Below are 21,118 nucleotides of genomic sequence, written 5' to 3' on the forward strand. Positions count from 1 at the left end.
GACGAATAGCCAAGATATTAGCTCATCTAAATCTTTTGGTTCGTCACAGACTGCTAGCTCGTCTTTTAATGAATCATTCAAACCATCCACAAACACTCCTCTCAAAGCTGCGACATTCCAACCGGACTGAGCAGAAAAAATTCGGAAATCCACGGAATAATCCGCCGCACTCCGCCTCCCCTGCCTGAGATTCAGCAACCGTTGGGCAACGGTATTTGTTTCACCGGATGGTCAAAAACCAATCGGAACTCCTGGGAGAAATCCTTAAAGGATCCTAACAATGGAGAGTTATTGCTCCACAACGCAGTGACCCAAGCTAAGGCGTCACCTCGGAGCAAATTTGTCACATATGAGACACGGCTACCATCAGAAGAGAAGGAAGCCGGTCGCTGAGCAAAACCAGAGAACATTGCATCAAAAACGGAGCACAGGCTTCAACGTTTCCCGCATAAGGCTCCGGATGACAAATAAATGGTTCGGAAGCCGAATCTCTGGGTGACGGAGTTATCTGCACCGGTATCGATGGTGCCCGCAGCTGGAGCAGCAGGAAGCGGAACGGCTTGCGCTGCAAGCTCCGTAACGCGGGCATCCGTTTGTTTAACTTGGTTTGCGAGATGCTGTAATTGCTCCCATATCTTCTCCAAGTGTTCTGAACTCTTTCCGCAAAAGGAACCGCTTCTGCGGGAATGGCCGGGAACTGCTGTTATGTGCTGACGCGGGTCAGAGAACCAAACCAGCATCTGACAAGGGCCCAGCGCTAAATAACCAGAAAGCGGTTCCAAAACAAAACAAATTTATTTCCCTCCTGTGCAATAATTTGTGTACAACATAAATGTTCGGTTGTCTGGCGAGGTGAAGGACGGCGCGCTCTCCAGCGCCCAAATGGATCAAAGCCCGGCGCTTCTGGACTCAGATTCATCGCCGAACACCCCCCAGGTGGATACGACAAACTGACTCTGTGAAGGACGGAAAAGGTGAGGTAAGTCAACAGAGCTACAATAAATATCCTTCAAAGGCACACACTATCAGCAACACATTCAGGTCTGAATTTAAACTTTATGTAAATGAGCAGCTTCTCACAACAGGTGGAGGATCATCAATCCGTACGCCACGACAGTGAGGAGCAAACTTCACAATTCTCATCAATGTTCAAATATACTGCGTAACAAAATACCAAATTACTGTTAACACTTATTCAGACAATCATCACCTCTGATGTGTGCTGACAGCATGTGTCCCTCACCCGTCCTCCTTCACAGGCACGATGTGTCAAAACCCTGGCACAGTCCTCAGCGTCTCACAAACAAACGTCACAAGGTCGAGTTCCCGGCAATTCTGCTCGAATCACTCATGGCTTAAATGCAGAACGCCATCTCATTATCTGCTTCAGCTGAAAGTCTTTAAGTTTGCACGTGAACCTCCTCCACAGGTGCAGCCAATAGTTTTGATGAAGGTGAAGGACTCTTCCGCCAGCACCTTCTACACAGAAACAAAACAGTTTGCATACCACCTGAAGAGCAAAGAAAAGAAAACAACACCAAAATGTCCCAGCCAAACCCCCAACACACAACACATAGAACCTTTTGTATCATATTTCTGAAGCAAGCAAATACATTCCAACATGTGACTGAGTGGTGTCTCATGTTAACCAGGTGTGTCCTGTTTTCCAACAGAATGTCTGGTATTCAGGTGATTGTGCACAGACTTGGAATGAAGCCCTGCAGCTTGTACATTCACCTTGAAATACTATAAAATCAACTGAAGCGGCAGTGAAAGAAAAGCTTGAAAGGACAATGGTAGGTTGAACTCTTTATATATTTTCATAATTAGAAATTTGCATAGGAAATATTTTATACAATTACTTATTCTGGCCTTGGAGATCTTTACCAGTTCTTCTGTAAATCTATTACTAAAGTTTGTCTTGATCCATTGTGACAATATGAAAAGTGGGTAGTTAGTACAGTGTAGATGATATATTGTTGCTCAACAACACCACGCTGAGAGCTTCACCCAGGGACTTCTTAAATTAAACCAACCCAATAATAAGCCACTCAGGTCCATTTGCAAAAGAGAGACAGAGAAAGTGGTTCAAAGATACAAAGTTTTTCTTTTACCAAAAGACAATAAAATATCAAACTACCTAAAATCTATTTCAAATGTAATTTATGATAAAGAAAACAGAAAACCATTAATGGAATGAAAAAAAAACCCACAATAGATCAATAAAACAAGCACAAGGCACCAGAAATAACCACAAAAGTGCCTTAACAGTAAAATCACCAGTGTTAATTTAACACTGTCAGTGTCAGTTTCACATTGGTGATTTTATTGTGTTGTGCATAAAACAATCAAACCAGTGAATCCATGCGTCGCCAACATGCCCGCATAAATCAAGCTGACGTGGCACAAGAAGATGCCAGAACGCCACCCAGTCCAACGCTGACACGGCCGTCGGTCCGACGCATTGTTGACGTGCAAAGTTGGTAGAATACAGATACAGACCTAATATTTGGCATTTCACCCTAACTTTGGAATGTGATTAACATATTAAATTGACAATAAAACAAGATTTCAATGTAGCAAGGAACAAAGAAAATTTTAATAAGACTTGTCCTCATTAATAACCACGGCCATATTTGGAAAATCAGCTGTCAAACATTTTACAGGTTTTAATGCCAAATCCAGAAATTGAAAATACAAAACAAAGACCATGCACCGTCTTCCAACAAACCCCATGAACCTTTTATAATATAACAGCTGTCCTGAAGCTCCACACCTCCAGTATCGCGCTCATTCAGGGGAGGCGAGTCGGCCAGCAAAGAGGATGGTGTTGGTGGAGTTATGGCGGATGAAGAAGAGCGCGGGATGGTCTACAAAGAAGGTGTTGGTCATGCGGGGACGGGCAGATTCAGTTACTGCCATGATCACGGCTGTAGCAGCAGCAGCTTCAGTTCCTTCCTCGTTGACCTCAACAAAGCCTTGTGGACGACATTTGAGATCACCAAGTCTTCAGTCAAAGACATTCCTGTCAGTGGGAGAGAACTTTAAACACATACTGTACTCGATGTTGTATTTAAATTCTGATGTGAGTTGTACTGCACATAAATATTTGTGTGTGTTCCATGATGTCATGCTGTCAATATAATTATTATTCTGACATATGTCATACCAGAAAAGTCACACTTGTTGGAATCAAAGGCGTCCTGCATGCCCAGACTGATCAGGATTGTATTCAGGCTGTACGACTCCTCCAACTTGAACTGAGGAAGTTTCACTTTAACTTCAGCTTTTCTCATCCTGCTTGTCCACACCACAAACCTGTCATAGGTTAGCTCTCGCTCCAGCTGGAGTGAAAACAATCAGTTATTAATCTGTTTCTTTATTTACTTATTTTGCCTGTAGTTCTTTGTTACCTTCTCCAGACCAGTTGTATCATCTTCTATGTCACTGGGTAGAAAGATCAGCATGCTGACATCTTACTTTTATATGGCATCTCAAGGATCTGTGCAGCAAGCCAAATAATTATTGGCAACTTTTGAAAGGCTGCTTACTTAATTTATCCATTCATCAAAAATCTGGAGCATGAATGTCTCCAATCTCAGCTACCATGCCTCTGTAGAGATTTGGGCCTAGATGTTAATTTTCACACATACTGACAGAAGTGTTGGAAGTCATATTTACATCATCAGTGATAGAAGTTTTCCGGAAATTGCAGGAAATCTGTTTTTTTCTCTCTCTCTCTCTCTCTCTCTCTTGTGGTGAGCATTTCTTGGTTATTTTTGATAACATACGTCAGAATCCATTCATTCAGTTCCATGCCCAAACCGTTGGGGGCGGTAATGCTCCATGTTGGTTTGCAAGCCACCAATAAGACCCTTTAAGCCATTTTGGATTCCTGTTTTTTGGGCTCTGTGGTGTGCAAATCTCTGGTTATTGGACTCATTCTGTGTTTTGGATAACTTAACTGCCTCACCCCTTGAATGATTTGATGCTTGATTTAGAACTCTAGTTATTGAACTCTGCCTGGCTTTGGATTATTCTGCTGTGTCTTCCTCTCAGACAAGCTCAGGAAGTTTTTGGACCAATTACCATGTGCCTTGTCCAAGCCAGTGTTATGAACGGCACAAAATGTCCAACACACATCCAAAATGTCCTTGTAACTATAGCATCTGATCTTAACCTAACTGCTTTTCAAAATGACTGATGCACAAAATGTCCTTGTATTTGGCTCAACTTATCTGATCGGTTTATAAGATGTCTAATTGATAAAACCATCTGATATTTTTATAGCTGTCTAACTGATAAAACCACATGTAGACCAGTCCACATGTGCCCAATCAGTCCACGTGTTTTGTGGATCTGGAGAAGGCATTCGACTGTGTCCCTCGGGGCACCCTGTGGGGAGTGCTCCGGGAGTATGGGGTCCGGGGTCCTTTGCTAAGGGCTATCCGGTCCCTGTACGACCGCAGCAGGAGCTTGGTTCGCATTGCTGGTAGTAAGTCAAACCTGTTTCCAGTGCATGTTGGCCTCCGCCAGGGCTGCCCTTTGTCACCGGTTCTGTTCATTATTTTTATGGACAGAATTTCTAGGCGCAGCCAGGGTGTAGAGGGGGTCTGGTTTGGGAACCACAGAATCTCGTCTCTGCTGTTTGCGGACGATGTGGTTCTGTTGGCTTCGTCAAATCAGGACCTTCAGCATGCACTGGGGTGGTTTGCAGCCAAGTGTGAAGCGTCCGGGATGAAAATCAGCACCTCCAAATCTGAGGCCATGGTTCTCGACCGGAAAAAGGTGCTTTGCCCTCTTCAGGTCGGTGGAGTGACCTTGCCTCAAGTGGAGGAGTTTAAGTATCTCGGGGTCTTGTTCACGAGTGAGGGACGGATGGAGCGTGAGATCGATAGACGGCTCGGTGCAGCATCTGCAGTGATGCGGTCGCTGTATCGGACCATTGTGGTGAAGAGAGCGCTGAGTAGGGGGGCAAAGATCTCGATTTACCGATCAATCTATGTTCCGATCCTCACCTATGGTCATGAGATTTGGCTCATGACTGAAAGAACGAGATCGCGAGTACAAGCGGCCGAGATGAGTTTCCTCTGCAGGGTGGCTGGGCACTCCCTTAGAGATAGGGTGAGGAGCCGTCACTCGGGAGGAGCTTGGAGTCGAGCCGCTGCTCCTCCACGTCGAAAGGAGTCAGTTGAGGTGGCTCGGACATCTTTTCCGGATGCCCCCTGGACGCCTCGCTGGAGAGGTGTTCCGGGCACGTCCCATTGGGAGGAGGCCCGGGGAAGACCCAGGACACACTGGAGGGACTACATCTCTCGGCTGGTTTGGGAACGCCTTGGGGTTCCCCCGGAGGAGCTGGGGGAGGTGTGTGTGGATCGGGAGGTCTGGGCGGCTTTGCTTGAGCTGCTGCCCCCGTGACCCAACTCCAGATAAAGCGGAAGAAAATGGATGGATGGATGGATAATTGTTAAAACCAAAGTATTTGCATCTATTTGGACAGCATGATGGAACACTCTGATTTATTGTTTGGCATCAACATACACAAAATCACATACACAAACACATAAGATTTTTACATAACCTTAAATGCAACGTGAGCAGACACCCGCTAATACCCGCCTACTTCACCTCACTTTGCAGCCAATCACATAGACAATGATTCATGAGAGGCTAAGTAAGGACCATCCACATGGGGCTGGCTTAGGCACAGAAATAAAAGTTACAGTAGAAAGGAGATCTGGGCTCTTTGTTCTAGGTGTTTGCATGTGATCTAATTCAGAGACCCCAGTGCTGTTAGATGACTCTCTGTATCAGGGTTTGAACTTCTTCAATACAACATCTAAACTTTGAGGTCCATTTCCTGTCCAATTCTTTTTGAGATCACTCACCACAATAAAAGAACCTAACAAATGGTTCCTCCTGCTTGATACAAGTGTTTCTACTGTACAGTTGTGCATATTATTTATTTGTACAATCAAATCAGTAGTAACTGTCCTTCATTGTGGTTCTCTACATTAATTTAGGGTCCTATTCTAAATCCTTTACAAAAAGTTAACAGCACATACAATGAAAATGAAAAGTGGTTGATTACCTGGCATTTGACCTCAGTGATGAAGGTGAGGGGAAATATACTTTCCTGGAACATCATCTTTACGGTCTTTCATTCTAAACACAAAAGCAATGTTATGCTGTGTCAGGATGAACCCCCTCTTTCAAAATATCACGTAGGTAAAACCAGTGATGTAAAGACCTGCAATACACCTAGTGGTGCAACCTGGACACATCTTCAGTGACTCTCCTGAGATCACTGGGTGTTTCGGGTCTTAGTCATACACCCTCACTCGGGCGACCCAGCCGGGGGTGATCAGTCCCCCGACTTGTGTCCAGGTAGCGCACTACGCCACGCCTCCCCCCTCCTCAACCAGAGCCACCGTGAAGCCTTCTCAGCTGCTTCCAAGATGTTCTTGGTGGCTCTCCGCCTATGCAGTCCGCAAATCCCAAGGAGTCCAAGGACGCGGTGTAGGGATCTACCTGCAAAGCCCCTGCAGCCCACCTCAATTGGCTCGCAGCGGGCATTCCAACCGTTCCTCCGGCACTCAGCCACAAGCTCTGCATATTTTGCCCTCTTTCTCTCCTGGGCTTCCTCCATTCTGTCCTCCCAGGGAACTGTTAGCTCAAGGAGCACCACCTGCCGGCTGGACGTTGACATCAACACCATGTCTGGGCGGAGTGTCATGGCTGCGATGTTGTCCGGGAATCGCAACTGTCTCCCCAGATCGACCAAGAGCTGCCAGTCTCTTGCTGTTGTAAGCAGGCCCCCTTGAGTCTTCTTGGAGGGCTGAGATTTCTCCCCTGCTCGGACAAAAGCAAATGCACTCTTGGTTGGTTGTTGTCCCTTGCTGATGTTGATGCCGGTACAGATGGTGTCTGCTATTGCCCGCAGGACCTGGTCATGGCGCCAGCGATACCTCCCATCTCCCAAGGCCTTTGAGCAACAGCTGAGGATGTGTTCTAAAGATCCCTTCTTCTGCAAGAGCTGGCACACAGGTGAGTCCGTCAGGCCCCAGGTGAACAGGTTAGCAGGGCATCATATACTGATTGGACGAGGAACTTGAAATGATGTGGCTCCGCCTTCCACAGCTCAGTCCATGTGATTTTCCGGCTTGTGACATGCTCCCACTTGGTCCAAGCCCACTGCTTGCTCATGCCCACCGCTCTGCTGAAGCGAGCCTCTTCCACCTCTGCCCGAACCTCCTCCTGTATGAGCTTCCGCCTTTCCTTCCCTTTAGCTCTGCTGAAGCAAGGCTTCGGGATGCTACCCAGCCCTGCTCGACCTGTGGCCACTGTACCCACCAAGGTACTGTGCCGCAGCCTTGCCTCTGCTCTCTCCGCTGCGTCCCAGGCATGCCACTTCCTTCCTGTGCGAACCTCCACACCTGCTGAGGATACCTTCCCATCAGCGGAGTCTCTGTAGAGCAGGATTTCTCTGGCCCGGGCTACCTTGAGCTCCTCTGTGACACTGCTGAAAGGAAGCTGGAGCTTAATCCCGTGCCCAAACAGCGCAATACTGCTCAAACTACGTGGCAGGCCGAGACACCTGCGCAGGTGCTGGCTGATCTTCCTCTCAAAGCCCTCCACGGTCATAACTGGAATTTCATACATCAGCAGTGACCAAAGGAGACGAGGCAGGATGTTGTGCTGAGAGATCCAGGCCTTGAACTTCCCGGGAAGCCCAGACTTGTCCACAGCTAAGAGCCACTGGTTGAGGTTGTCGCCGGCTGCTTGGCATGCAGCGTCCTTCAGATTGTCAGTGAAGAGCTTTCCGAGGCTCTTCACTGGTTTTTTGGATGCAGACGGAATAGTGGTGTTTCCCAGACTGAATCGGAAGCAGTCTGTCACCTTCCCTTTCCTCAAGACCAAGGACCTGGATTTCCCAGGCTTGAAACTCATTCTTGCCCAAGTTATGAGTCGATCCAGACCTTGCAGGAGCCATCTGCATCCAGGCACTGATGTTGTGGTTACAGTGAGATCGTCCATGAATGCTCTTATCGGTGGCTGTCGGGTACCAGATCTAGATAATGGACCTCGGCACTCCACTTCTGCTGACTTCACCAGCATATTCATGGCAAGGGCGAACAGGGACACAGAGATCGTGCAGCCGGTGATGATGCCTTTTTCCAGACGATGCCAATCTGATGTTGATGCCCCAGAGGACACCCTCAGACTAAAATGGTCATAATAGTCGAGGATGAGATGACGCACCTTCTCTGGGACATAGTATTTACTCAGGGATAATTCCACCAGCTTATGTGGAATCGAACCGTAAGCATTGGCAAGGTCCAGCCAAAGTACTGCCAGATCACCCCTGCTCTCTCTTGCTTCATGGATCAGCTGAATCACTACGCCAGTGTGCTCGATACACCCCGGGACTCCTGGGACTCCTCCTTTCTGCACAGAGGTATCGATGTAGGAGTTCTTCAGCAGAAATCTCATGAGGCGGTTGGAAACGATCTTGAAGAAGGCCTCTGCGCTGAGAAGGGAGATTGAGCTGAACTGCTTGATGTCCTTCGCATTCTCCTCCTTGGGGACCCATACTCCCTCTGCATACTTCCACTGCTGGGGTACCTTCCCTCTTTTCCAGATAACTCTGAAGATCTTCCACAGGCACTTCAGCAGGCGGGGGCACTGTTTGAAGACCTTGTACGGGACCCCACTTGGACCCGGTGCTGATGCCGCTCTGGAAGCTTTGATGACCTCTTTGACTTCCTTCAGAGTGGGTGCGCTGATGTCAAACAGGGTGCTGGGTTCACGAGGGCATACAAGGGCTTCACAGTGGCCGAGGTCTTGGTCTCTCACGCTGTCGCTGTAAGTATTACTTATGTGGCGGTTGATGTCTTCCTTCGGACATGAGAGCTGACCACTGCGTTTCTCTCCCAGCAGCTTCTTTGCAAAATCAAATGGATTTGCGATGAAGGCACTGTGCTTGCGAGCCCTCTCCTTGCCCCGCCTCCTGTGCCCCTCGGCCCAACGGAGGGTGAGTAGCTTCTCCCTCACCACACCCCTCATTTCTGCCAAGGCTTCCTTCTCATCATTAGCCTTCTTGAACTGACTCCTTATTATCCTCAGCTCCTTTCTGAGTTGAGAGATTTTCTTCTCACGCCAGTTTGGAATTGGTGCTGTTGTAGTCTTGGTGGCACGATGTTCCTTAATGCCAAACCTGTCTGATGCGATGCATATTATGAGTGTGCTCATTGTCCTGAGCCTCTGCTCCACATCACCCTTTGCTGTTGCTTCAAGGGCTGAATCAACATCTACATCAAACCGCTGCCACTCTGACTCCTTGTTGGCAGCGGGCCACAAAATCCGACGCTGTTCTGATGGTCTGCTTTGGGGTGACGCCGTTAGTGCGCGGAGGCTCTGGGCACTGTGGGGTGTCTCCGGGCCTGGATCCTCCTCTGTCTCACCAGATGCCGTACTGGGTACTAGCACTGTGCGTTGCACCACAGGGTTCCTTAGGCAGCGCATCTTGGTCTGATGTATCTTTAGACCTGCTTGCTCATCATATCATGTAGGTAAAACCAGTGATGTAAGAGCACTAATTGTTTGTTATCCATGGTGTTTAACTATAGAACTCTCTAACCTGTGCAGTTGTTCAATATTTTTATCAACTCATATTTTTCTTTCATCATGAGTAATTTGGTGTTTTCCTTTGTTACCTTGCTGAGCTTAAATTGAGCGTCATGCGTTTTGCACTTGTCAAACTGCAAGTTCCAGTTTCCTTTGAAGTAAATGGCATTGACCAACACCAGTTTCGTCATCGCACTCAACATCCCCTCAGTCAGTAGATCCTTGATCTTTTCTGGTGAACAGCATTGACATATGGCACCATTGACAACAATCATCACAAAATACAAAATGACTACAAAAAAATATGAACACGACCATCAGAAAACAACCTTCATGTGCAAATGTTGTCTGCTCGTCTTCTACAAGTCTGTCATAGAGCTAACAGGCAGTCAGCCATACACCCACAGTCAATTCACCATTTAACCGAATTTGCATCTTTTTTGTGTGTGGGACAAAACCAGAGTAGAATAACATGTGCAAACAGGGAGAATATACAGACACTATCCAAAAACTCTTGTTGGAATTAAGATACTCTCTTGATGTTTCACTTTATACTCATATTTTTGTCTCTGCTTTTGTCATGTTTATGGTTTGTGTGTCCATGAATTTGTAAGTCATTGGGCATGGAGTAAGTGACACCATGGCATGTGGTCCAGCAGTTCCTGAAGCACTCTGCCATACAGTGCCATCGGGCAGAATATTGGATGCTGACAAACCTGTGCCAATTCAACATGCAGATCCACCTTAGATTTGCTGTGGCGACCCCAAGTGCAAACAAGGGAGCAGCCGAAGGGACTTTTTTTTTATATATATATACACACACACACACACACACACACACACACACACACACACACACACACACACACAGTTGTATGTAAACATTTGGGCACCCTGATGATTTCGATGATTTTCCTTTATAAATCATTGGCTATTTGGATTAGCAATTTCAGTTAAAGATATCATATAGCAGACGAACACACTGATACTTGAGAAGTGACATGAAGTTTACAGGATTTCCAGAAAGTGTGCAATAATTCTTTAAACAAAATTAGGCAGGTGCATAAATTTGGGAACCCCAATAGAAAAAAATATATCAATATTTAGTAGATCCTCCTTTTGCAGAAATAACAGCCTCTAAATGTTTGCTATAGCTTCCAGTGAGAGTCTGGATTCTGGTAGAAGGTATGAGGTCTGTCCAAAAAGTAACGGACCTTTTTATTTTTTTCAAAAACTATATGCCATTTGCAAAATTCAGATGGCTTTTGGTGAAGATTCTATCGGTGTCACACAGATTAAGGACCATTACAACCGGATTAAAGACGGCCCACAGCGGCGGAGGGTGCGCCGCGCTCCGAGCGGCCATCGACAGGCTGAAACGACCAGATCATTTCCAAAGTGAAGGCTGTGTTGTAACATGCCCAGCTCGTCAACCATTTGGAAGATTCAGACGGCTTTCGGTGGATTTTCAGTCGTGTGACTATCCGAGAAATTGTGGATAAGCTGGACATGTCAGGGCATGTCCTGTGAGGCTTCATCACGGAGGCGCTGTTGCTGCACCATCAGCTTTGTGCCGATGAATTTCGCCACCACTCTTTTCATGGCAAAATCTTCTTTCACAGTGGAATGTGCCGAAAAAGTGCTGATGTCCACCTCTTCTGCAATTTCTTGGATAGTCACACGACGGTCCGACATCACCACAACGTTCACTTTGGAAATGATCCGGTCGTTTCAGCATGTTGATCCCGATCGGAGCGCGGCTCGCTCTCCACCGTTGTGCGGACGTCTTTAAACCGGTTGTACCGCTCCTTAATCTGTGTGATGCCCAGAGGATCGTCACCGAAAGCCATCTGAATAATCCGAATGGTTTCCACCTGGCTATTGCCCAGTTTGTGGCAAAATTTGATGACGTCGCGCTGCTCCAGTTGTTCCGCCATTTCCTTGCAAAGAAAAAACGCCGAGCGACTCCACCCATCCTCACACAAAGGCTGCTTACAAGCAAATGACGCAACCGACAGGCGTGAAAAAAATCAACGCATGCGCACGAAGGTTCAAGGTTGGCTCATGCAAGCACACGTGATTCAAATGCATCAGGTTTTTGAAAAAAATAAAAAGGTCGGATACTTTTCTAACAGACCTCGTATTATATGTCATATAAATGATATGGAGAAATAACTGAAATTGTTGAAAAAAAGATTAGAAAATGATTTATTTTTCTGTGTCGATCTGTATTCTATAGTGACTTCAGCTTTACTGCCTGAGTGGTTTGTCATGTTAAATATCGCACCATTCGTTTAGTGATTCAATTAGAAGTCTCACTTTTCATAAGTCATTTTTTCCATCCTGAGATATTCTGTCAGAGCATACTTTTTGTCTCAGTTTGGTGGGTCACATGACAGTCGCTTTGACACTGTATATTCTACTAATACGAGGTCTGTTAGAAAACTATCCGACCTTTTTATTTTTTGCAAAAACTATATGGATTTGAATCATGTGCGCTTGCATCAGCCAAGCTTGAACCTTCGTGCGCATGCGTGAGTTTTTTCACGCCTGTCGGTTGCGTCATTCGCTTGTGAGCAGGCTTTGAGTGAGCAGTGGTCCACCCCCCTCGTCGGATTTTCATTGCGAGGAAAATGTCTGAACGATTTGGAGCTTTGCTGCATCAAATTTTTCCAGAAACTGTGAGAGACAGCCAGGTGGAAACCATTCGGAAGATTCAGACGGCTTTCAGGGACGATTCTATGGGGATTAAGATTAAGGAGTGTTACAACCGGTTTAAAGATGGCACACAATGATGGAGGGCGCGCCGCGCTCCGAGCGGCAATCGACAGGTTGAAATGACCAGATCATTTCCAAACTGAATGCTGTGTTGATCCGGGATGTCATCTGACTACCAGAGAAATGGCAGAAGATGTGCACATAGCACTTTTTCGCCACATTCCACTGTTACAGGACTTTTTGTCATGAAAAGACGTCCGGATGAATTTGCGCGTCGGGACGGAGCCGCTAATGGCGTGGGACAAAAAGCAACGCCGTGATGAAGCCTCACAGGACATGTTGTGGCATATCCAGCTCGTCCACAGTTTCTCGGATAGTCACACGACTGAAAAGCCACCGAAAGCCGTCTGAATATTCCAAATGGTGCAAGAGCTGGGTATGTTACAACATGTCCTGCAAGACAAACACGGAGGTGCTTTTGTCCCGCGCCATTAGCGGCGCCGTGGCAAATTCCTCCGCTCTTCTTTCCATGACAAAAACTCCTGTAACAGTGGAATGTGGCAAAAAAGTGCTATGTGCACATCTTCTGCCATTTCTCTGGTAGTCAGACGACGTCCCGGATCAACACAGCCTTCACTTTGGAAATGATCTGGTCGTTGCAGCCTGTCAATCGCCGCTCGGAGCGTGGCGTGCTCTCCGCCATTGTGCGCCGTCTTTAAACCGGTTGTAACACTCCTTAATCTATGTGATCCCCATAGAATCGTCCCTGAAAGCCGTGTGAATCTTCAGAATGGTTTCCACCTGGCTGTCTCTCACAGTTTCTGGAAAAATTTGATGCGGCAAAGCTCCAAATCGTTCAGACATTTTCCCTCGCAATGAAAATCCGATGAGGGGGGTGCACCACTGCTCACTCAAAGCCTGCTCACAGGCGAATGACGCAACCGACAGGCGTGAAAAAACTCACGCATGCGCACGAAGGTTCAAGCTTGGCTGATGCAAGCGCACATGATTCAAATCCATATACTTGTAGTTTTTGCAAAAAATAAAAAGGTCGGATAGTTTTCTAACAGACCTCGTATAAGAATATACATGAATGAGATTAATTTCTCTGTGATATACTCTGTGTAAACAGTGTGGTGTTTTCAGATTACTTTGAACTTGGTCCAGAAATTACTTTCACAGTGGCTGCCATGGCTGTTTCATTTATTTATTTATTTATTTTGCTATTTTTGTGGAGAAGCTCTCTGTAAAAGCAGGGCCACAGGTGGGTTAAGAGCAGTCTTTAATATTAATACTTTCACCCCTGATTATTTCCCATCTTTAATTGCATAATGACATTAATTTAGGATCAGAGGAATATCTTGTGTCATTGCAGATATAGTGTGTTTGACAAACTGATGGTATTATTTTCTGTCTGGACTGGGGTAAACGAATTCATTTGTTTTTGTATTTGTATTTGTTTTGACAAATAGTGGCTGTACAAGTGTGGGACTGAGTTTGAATAAATGTAACAGCACAGTAAGAGCACACAAAAAGCAAATTTATCCAGAAACACTCTTTAAAACATTGATCATGTCCACATTGATTTCTATTTATGTCTGGTTGTTAGACGCTAACCAAGATGGCGGTGCTCTGGCAACAGTGATGTATCCTGGGGGTCATCAAGTGTTTCAGGTCTCACAACATCAGACAACCTCGCCCAGGCAACCAAGCCAGGGTTGATCAGGCCCCAACTAGTGTCCCAGCAGCAACCCACAGATCAGCCCTCTTCAACCATAGCCACCTGGTGGCTTTCTCTGCAGCCTTGCTTGTGGCATGAATGGCCTTCTTCTTGGCTGCTCCTGTGATGCCCAGCTGACTGAAAACTTTGCAGAGCGAGCATCCTGCAGATCCTCTACAGCCAACTTCTATAGGTTCGTAGTAGGTCCTCCAGCCTTGGTTCCTGCACTGGTCCACCAGTTCATGATACTTGGACCGTTTCCTTTTGTTTGCTTCCTCTATGCGTTCCTCCCAAGGCATTGTGAGTTCCACCATGATAAGATGTTTTGAAGCTTCGGAGGTGATGACCAAGTCTGGTCGTACCGATGTTATGGCAATGTGCTGTGGGAACTTCAACTGCTTTCCAAGTTCAGCTTGCAGCTGCCAGTTAGAAGCTGTGTGGAGGAGGCCTGTTGTTGTTTTTGCCTGTGCCTGCGGTTTTTCTCCTGCTCTGATGAAGGTGACTTCCTTCCTCTTACAGTGGTGCTGCCCACAAGTGTTAATAGCTGAGGCTAGGCTCTCAGCAATTGATTTGAGCACCTGGTCATGACACCACCGGTAATGACCATCTGCCAGGGCTTTGGGGCAGCTGCTGAGAATATGCTCTAATGAGCCTCTTCCAGTGCAGAGTGGGCAGGAAGGTGTTTTGTTCTCCCCCCAGGCATGAAGGTCCGCTGGGCTTGGCAGGGCATCGTAGACTGTGTGTCTGTGAAGGTGTGTGTATTTTAGTAGCCCTGCGGTTCCTAGTGTATGAAGTGGGCTTGGTGTTACCTTTCTCTAACAAGCCAAATCTCTCTGAGGCATAGCTGTTGGAGGATTCTTAGGCCACGTTGGTTCTTGCACAGCTTTCCGCAAATGCATGTTATACTCGTTGTCAGTTCATTTGCATAGGTCCTTAACCTTTGGGCCATATATATATATATATATATATATATATATATATATATATATATATATATATATATATATATATATATATATATATATATATATATATATATATATAAGAAATACTGAATGTCTGCAGGGCTAAGTACTTACAAGTGTCATTCTCAAAAGATTTCGGTTCAGGCTGCTTGCTGTGTAGTGACCAGAGTAGCCTAGGTTTCAACAGGGGCTTTTTGCAACCAGTGTCAATTTTCACAAAGTGTTTATTTAGTTGTTTGGTTTTTGCTGTTGTTGTTGTTTTATTGTTAAATGTCAGGTCAGGCTCATCGTTGACTCTGCGACTGGTAAAACTGTAATGCAGTACAAAATGCCACATGGACACACAGTCAGCATCTAGACTGGCACCCCTACTACTGCTTGTGCTGATGATTAGGTGACATGACACCCAGGAGGACCAAAGACAAGACCTGTCAACAGGTAGATGCTTTATGTCTGTCTGTCTATCTATCTGTGTTTCTGCTCTCAATAGGAGTAATTCTGCAGCTGCCTTTCATATGAAAGTAGCTCGCATTGTGAAGGGAATGAGGGAAAGTCATTTTGGATATATATATAAGAGAGAGAGTTAGAGAGAGGCCATTTGGAGCCTCAGCTACCGACAAGAAGAAACCATAAGACAGTAACAAGGGTCTGGTCTTTGGAGGATGGCGGCTGGTGCAGTGCTGAGGGGTCATCCACTACAGGGTGGAGCTGAGGTCAAAATCTGTGGTGACTTATTCCACCTGTGGCCACCTGGATCATCCTTTGACTCAGTAAGGATGACCATCTTCCACTGCTCTCAGTAGAGCTTAGTAAACTCCACATTGGAGTGGGTCCACTGTCTAAAGTTTGAAAACTTGGAAGTGGCCAGAGCTCTGTGGATGGATACACCTACACTTAGTCTGGTCACCCCAGGAGCTGACATACAGAGAGAGTGGCAGGAGTTCTGGGAGACCAGCTTTTTCAAATGGTGCTGGGGGTTACCTCAATGACCATATTTTGTGGCTCAGTCGCTTTTGGTCATAGGTCATTTCAGTGCAACTACTGGTACCAACAGGGCTGGCAATAAGGACTGCATTGGTCTACGTGGATCTGGTTACCGTTGTAAAAATCGATCAATGCTCCTTGACTTTGCAAAAAGTTGGGGCCTCTCAGTATACTTTTTGATAACTCCATTTAAAATCTATTCCCATAAAAAATGTCAACATTAAAAATATAACGCAATGCTAAAATACACCCGGCCGTATGAGCATAAAAATGGGAAACAATGTCACCTTTTGACCTCTTAAAATAGGTCAAGGTTAGCCATCTTTGAACTTGTCCAAGGTCTGTGTCCCAAAAATGTTGCCTGTGAATTTGAAGACCCTGGTAGTAATAGGACTGGACTTATGCTGAGCATGAACGGACGGGCGCAAAGTCTTCGTGATACCCGATGGTCATATTTTGGCCTTGGGAAATGAAAACTGGACTGTTTTACGTTTTAGAAAACCTAAATGTTGCTATTTAGACAATACACTGTGGACAAGTGGAGTGTCCCCCCAACAGATGACACAAGCCAACAACCAACCAACCAACCAACCAACCAACCAACCAACCAACAGCCACAACAATGTGATGTTCGAACAAATGAAGATCAAAACTTCTGTAGTACAATTGGGTGCCTGGAGGAAAATATGGGTTATTCATGTGTGGTGGTTCACCGTTTGTCTTCTCCTCCACCCAGCTGTTGATTTTAAGTACAACGTCTGTCACATTGTTTTTGAAGTCCACAGTATCCAGGCCAGCATCATAGTACTTCTTAGTGTTGCTTATGTAATCCTGAAAGAAAGGGGACCACATTTAGGAATTCAAATTATACTAAAAAATAAATACTTAGATCAATTTATTCAATAAATGGAGACAAAAACAATACTGCCACAGTGGAAGGACAGGATTACTTTGAAAAGTGTGTTATGTGACACATAACACACTTTTCACACTTTGTGTTTTAAATTATCATTTAAAAATTATGATTATGATTGGATTTAATGCAAAGCTGAAGAATGAAACATACTATATTGAGAATTCTGACTCAAAGCTTCAAAATGCTCGAGTCCCTGTTGTTAAAGAAAGAGTGGAAAAATATATCCCTATCAAGATCATCTTTAAGGTCTATTTGACTGTTCCCAGTAACAAAACGCAAAGAATGTTCTATTGTTCTTCTGGAGGTCTGCTGTTGTTCCTGAATGTTTTGCAGAGGAATTCATTCACTTTTTTCTATGTGGTTAGGAGGTTGTTTTACTGTGTGCAGCACTTTGGGTTATATTTACCTGTATGAAAAGTGCTGATAAAGTCTGATTGATTGACTGATTGACTGATTCTTGAGATGGAATCTCAACATCCTCTCACTTGAAACAAGAACAAAAAAAACACAAGAATGATATGTCGTGGATACTTAGTGGCAGCTGCTCATTGGATGAAATGGCTGAATCAATTTTCATGAAATAAAAAGAACATTGATAGACTTTGGGTTTTGTCTTTCCTTTTCCTTGTGTTTCTTGTTGCTTTCCCTCCCTGGTATGTCATGTTTGTCTCAGTCTGTCTCTGTGTTGCTGGACATGGCTTCCCTCCTCCGGCCCGCCCATCTGATCCTCTGCAGCTGCTGAGGCTACTCAGCAGCAACCTATCTTCAGTCAATCCACTGCAGTATTTAACCGCGGCTCAGACATCCAGATGCTGACAGATCTTTCAGTCTCCATTGTGGTACAGACATATTGGCCTTATTTCTAAGAATTTTCATGGTTTGTATTTTTTGTGTCATTTCCCTGGATGTCTGTTGACCTGTATTCTCTGTGCCTCAGATCCTCCACGCCTGATTCACCAGAATCCTAGTTGCCATCTGCCTTGCTTCAGTATTCAAATTGCTGACTGTGTTCATCACCAACTGCAATGCACACATGGGCTCCCGTTTTTTGTTCTTGGAGATTTTAACCACTGCAAACTGGAAATGTCTCTTCTCGGCTTTGAACAGTATGTCAAGTGTGGCACTCGAGATAAGGTTTTAGACAAGTGCTATGGAAATCAAAAAATGCATATAGTTCTTCTTGAATGAAGCCTCCTCTCTCAAACTCTGATCATAATACAGTCCACCTCATCCCTACATGCAAGACTGTGTTCAAGAGCAGCAAACCTTAGACAAAGACAGTGTGTGCATGGACACAGGATTGTAGAGATACTCAAGGGTTCATTCCTCTGCACAAACTGGGACATTTTTCATGATATGAATGTAGAGTAGTGTTCAGAATAATAGTAGTGCTTTGTGACTAAAAAGATTAATCCAGGTTTTGAGTATATTTCTTATTGTTACATGGGAAACAAGGTACCAGTAGATTCAGTAAATTCTCACAAATCCAGCAAAACCAAGCATTCATGATATGCACACTCTTAAGGCTATGAAAATGGGTTATTAGTAAAAAAAAAAAAAAAAGTAGAAAAGGGAGTGTTCACAATAATTGTAGTGTGGCATTCAGTCAGTGAGTTCGTCAATTTTGTGGAACAAACAGGTGTGAATCAGGTGTCCCCTATTCATGGATGAAGCCAGCACCTGTTGAACATGCTTTTCTCTTTGAAAGCCTGAGGAAAATGGGATGTTCAAGACATTGTTCAGAACACCTTAGTTTGATTAAAAAGTTGATTGGAGAGGGGAAAACTTATACGCAAGTGCAAAAAAATTATAGGCTGTTCATTTACAATGATCTCTAATGCTTTAAAATGGACAAAAATAAAAAACTAGAGATGTGTGGAAGAAAACGGAAAACAACCATCAAAATGGATAGAAGAATAACCAGAATGGCAAAGGCTCACCCATTGATCAGCTCCAGGATGATCAAAGACAGTCTGGAGTTACCTGTAAGTGCTGTGACAGTTAGAAGACGCCTGTGTGAAGCTAATTTATTTGCAAAAATCCCCCGCAAAGTCCCTCTGTTAAATAAAAGACATGTGCAGAAGAGGTTACAATTTGCCAAAGAACACATCAACTGGGCTAAAGAGAAATGGAGGAATATTTTGTGGACTGATGAGAGTAAAATTGTTCTTTTTGGGTCCAAGAGCCGCAGACAGTTTGTGAGACAACCCCCAAACTCTGAATTCAAGCCACAGTTCACAGTGAAGACAGTGAAGCATGGTAGTGCAAGCATCATGATATGGGCATGTTTCTCCTACTATGGTATTGGGCCTATATATCACATACCAGGTATCATGGATCAGTTTGGATATGTCAAAATACTTGAAGAGGTCATGTTGCCTTATGCTAAATAGGACATGCCCTTGAAATGGGTGTTTCAACAAAACAATGACCACAAGCACACTAGTAAACGAGCAAAATCTTGGTTCCAAACCAACAAAATTAATGCCTCGCAGATGTGAAGAAATCATGAAAAACTGTGGTTATACAACTAAATACTAGTTTAGTGATTCACAGGATTGCTAAAAAAGCAGTTTGAACATAATAGTTTTGAGGTTGTAGCATCAACAGCAGATGCTACTATTATTGTGAACACCCCCTTTTCTACTTTTTTTTTACTAATAGCCCAATTTCATAGCCTTAAGAGTGTGCATATCAAGAATGCTTGGAACTGTGGAGGAGGAGAAGTCATTAACCATCACCCTGAAAGTCCTGTTGGTCAAATAAGACTGAAACCACTCCAAGACAGTCCCCCGGAGGCCAACCTGCTGGGACAGACATGTGAGGAGGATTGAGTGGTCCACAGTATCAAACGCAGCTGTTAGATCCAACATCACCAGCAGCACAGGTTTTTTTTTTTTAGAGTCCAACGATAAAAGAATGTCATTTTGTACTTTTAAAAAAGCTGACTCAGTGCTATGTCGAGATCTAAAACCCGACTGAAATTTATCTAAAACAGAGTTGTGTTCTAAAAACAATTGCAACTGATTAAAAACAACTTTTTCTAAAACCTTAGATAAAAACGATAAGTTTGATAATGGTCCAAAATTAGATAAAACTGAGGGATCTAGGTTGGGCTTTTTAAGAAGAGGCCTAACTACAGCATGTTTAAAATGAGCTGGAACTGTCCCAGAGCTGAGGCAGGTATTAATAAAAGAGAGCAAGCTCGGACCCACAGTGTTAAAAACCTCTTTAAAAACCTTTCCTGGAATAGTGTCCAATGAGCAGTAACTGCGTTTAATGCTCTGGACAACCTCAGTGAGGAGTGTCAGAGTAACTGGCTCAAAACTACTAAAACAGCAGATGGTTCAGGTGGAGCGTAAAGGCTATTAAAAACCATGTTACAGTTTAAAATATTCTGTCTGACAGTGGCTACTTTCTCTATAAAAAACTTGAGAAATTTTCACATGTAGCCTGCGAAATGTCAGACAATATGGTGGGTGGGTTTAAAACTGACTTGATTGTGTCAAATAACACTCTCGGACAGTTAGAACTACTGGCTATAATTAGGGTTGCCAACTCTGAAAAATAAATAAGGGACACCTCACCGCCAGGGCCGACCGACCATTGCCTTCACCCTTCCCAGCGTCTGTGTGAAATGATTTTTAACCATTTGACTGTTGACTTGACCCTGAATTTAAGTAGATGCATACATGCATTTGTTCTGATATGAACACGTGGAAAACAAATTATTATTTAGCAATTTATTTTTAGTGCAAAATAAATTTTCACTCACAATTTCAATATGAGCATTCTGTCCTGCTTCAAAGCATAAAATAAAAAAAAATATTTAAAAATAAATCTCTCTGTAGTGCTGTTGCTTAACTTAAAATTGTATAAATTAACAAAAAAAACAACTGAAAATTTGCATCATCCAAAACAATGTAACAGTGCAAAACAATGTAACAGTGCACATTTACACATTTAGTGTAATAAAAAGTGCAAAAAATAAAGTCTGAAAAGTAAACAATACTTACAATACTTATAGCTGTTGTCGCGCACCTTTTCCACCCAGCCATTTTCCTTTTCTCATTCCCCCCTGTAGTTCTGCATTCTTTTTTGTTTGTTTGTTTTTTTTTAGGAGTAGTAACGACGTTACAGACATTGCTGTCCGTAGGCATATCTGCAGTGCCAGTGTCTGCGTCTGCA

At 44.4% G+C, this 21,118-nt stretch overlaps 1 pseudogene; it reads right to left on the minus strand.

Annotated features, from left to right (window-relative positions):
- Positions 1 to 2,723: 2,723 nt before the first annotated feature.
- Positions 2,724 to 21,118, minus strand: part of LOC117511783 — a 130,893-nt pseudogene continuing 112,498 nt past the window's right edge.

The sequence above is a fragment of the Thalassophryne amazonica genome, chromosome 1, assembly GCF_902500255.1.
Source record: "Thalassophryne amazonica chromosome 1, fThaAma1.1, whole genome shotgun sequence".
In the NCBI taxonomy this organism is placed as follows: Eukaryota; Metazoa; Chordata; class Actinopteri; order Batrachoidiformes; family Batrachoididae; genus Thalassophryne; species Thalassophryne amazonica.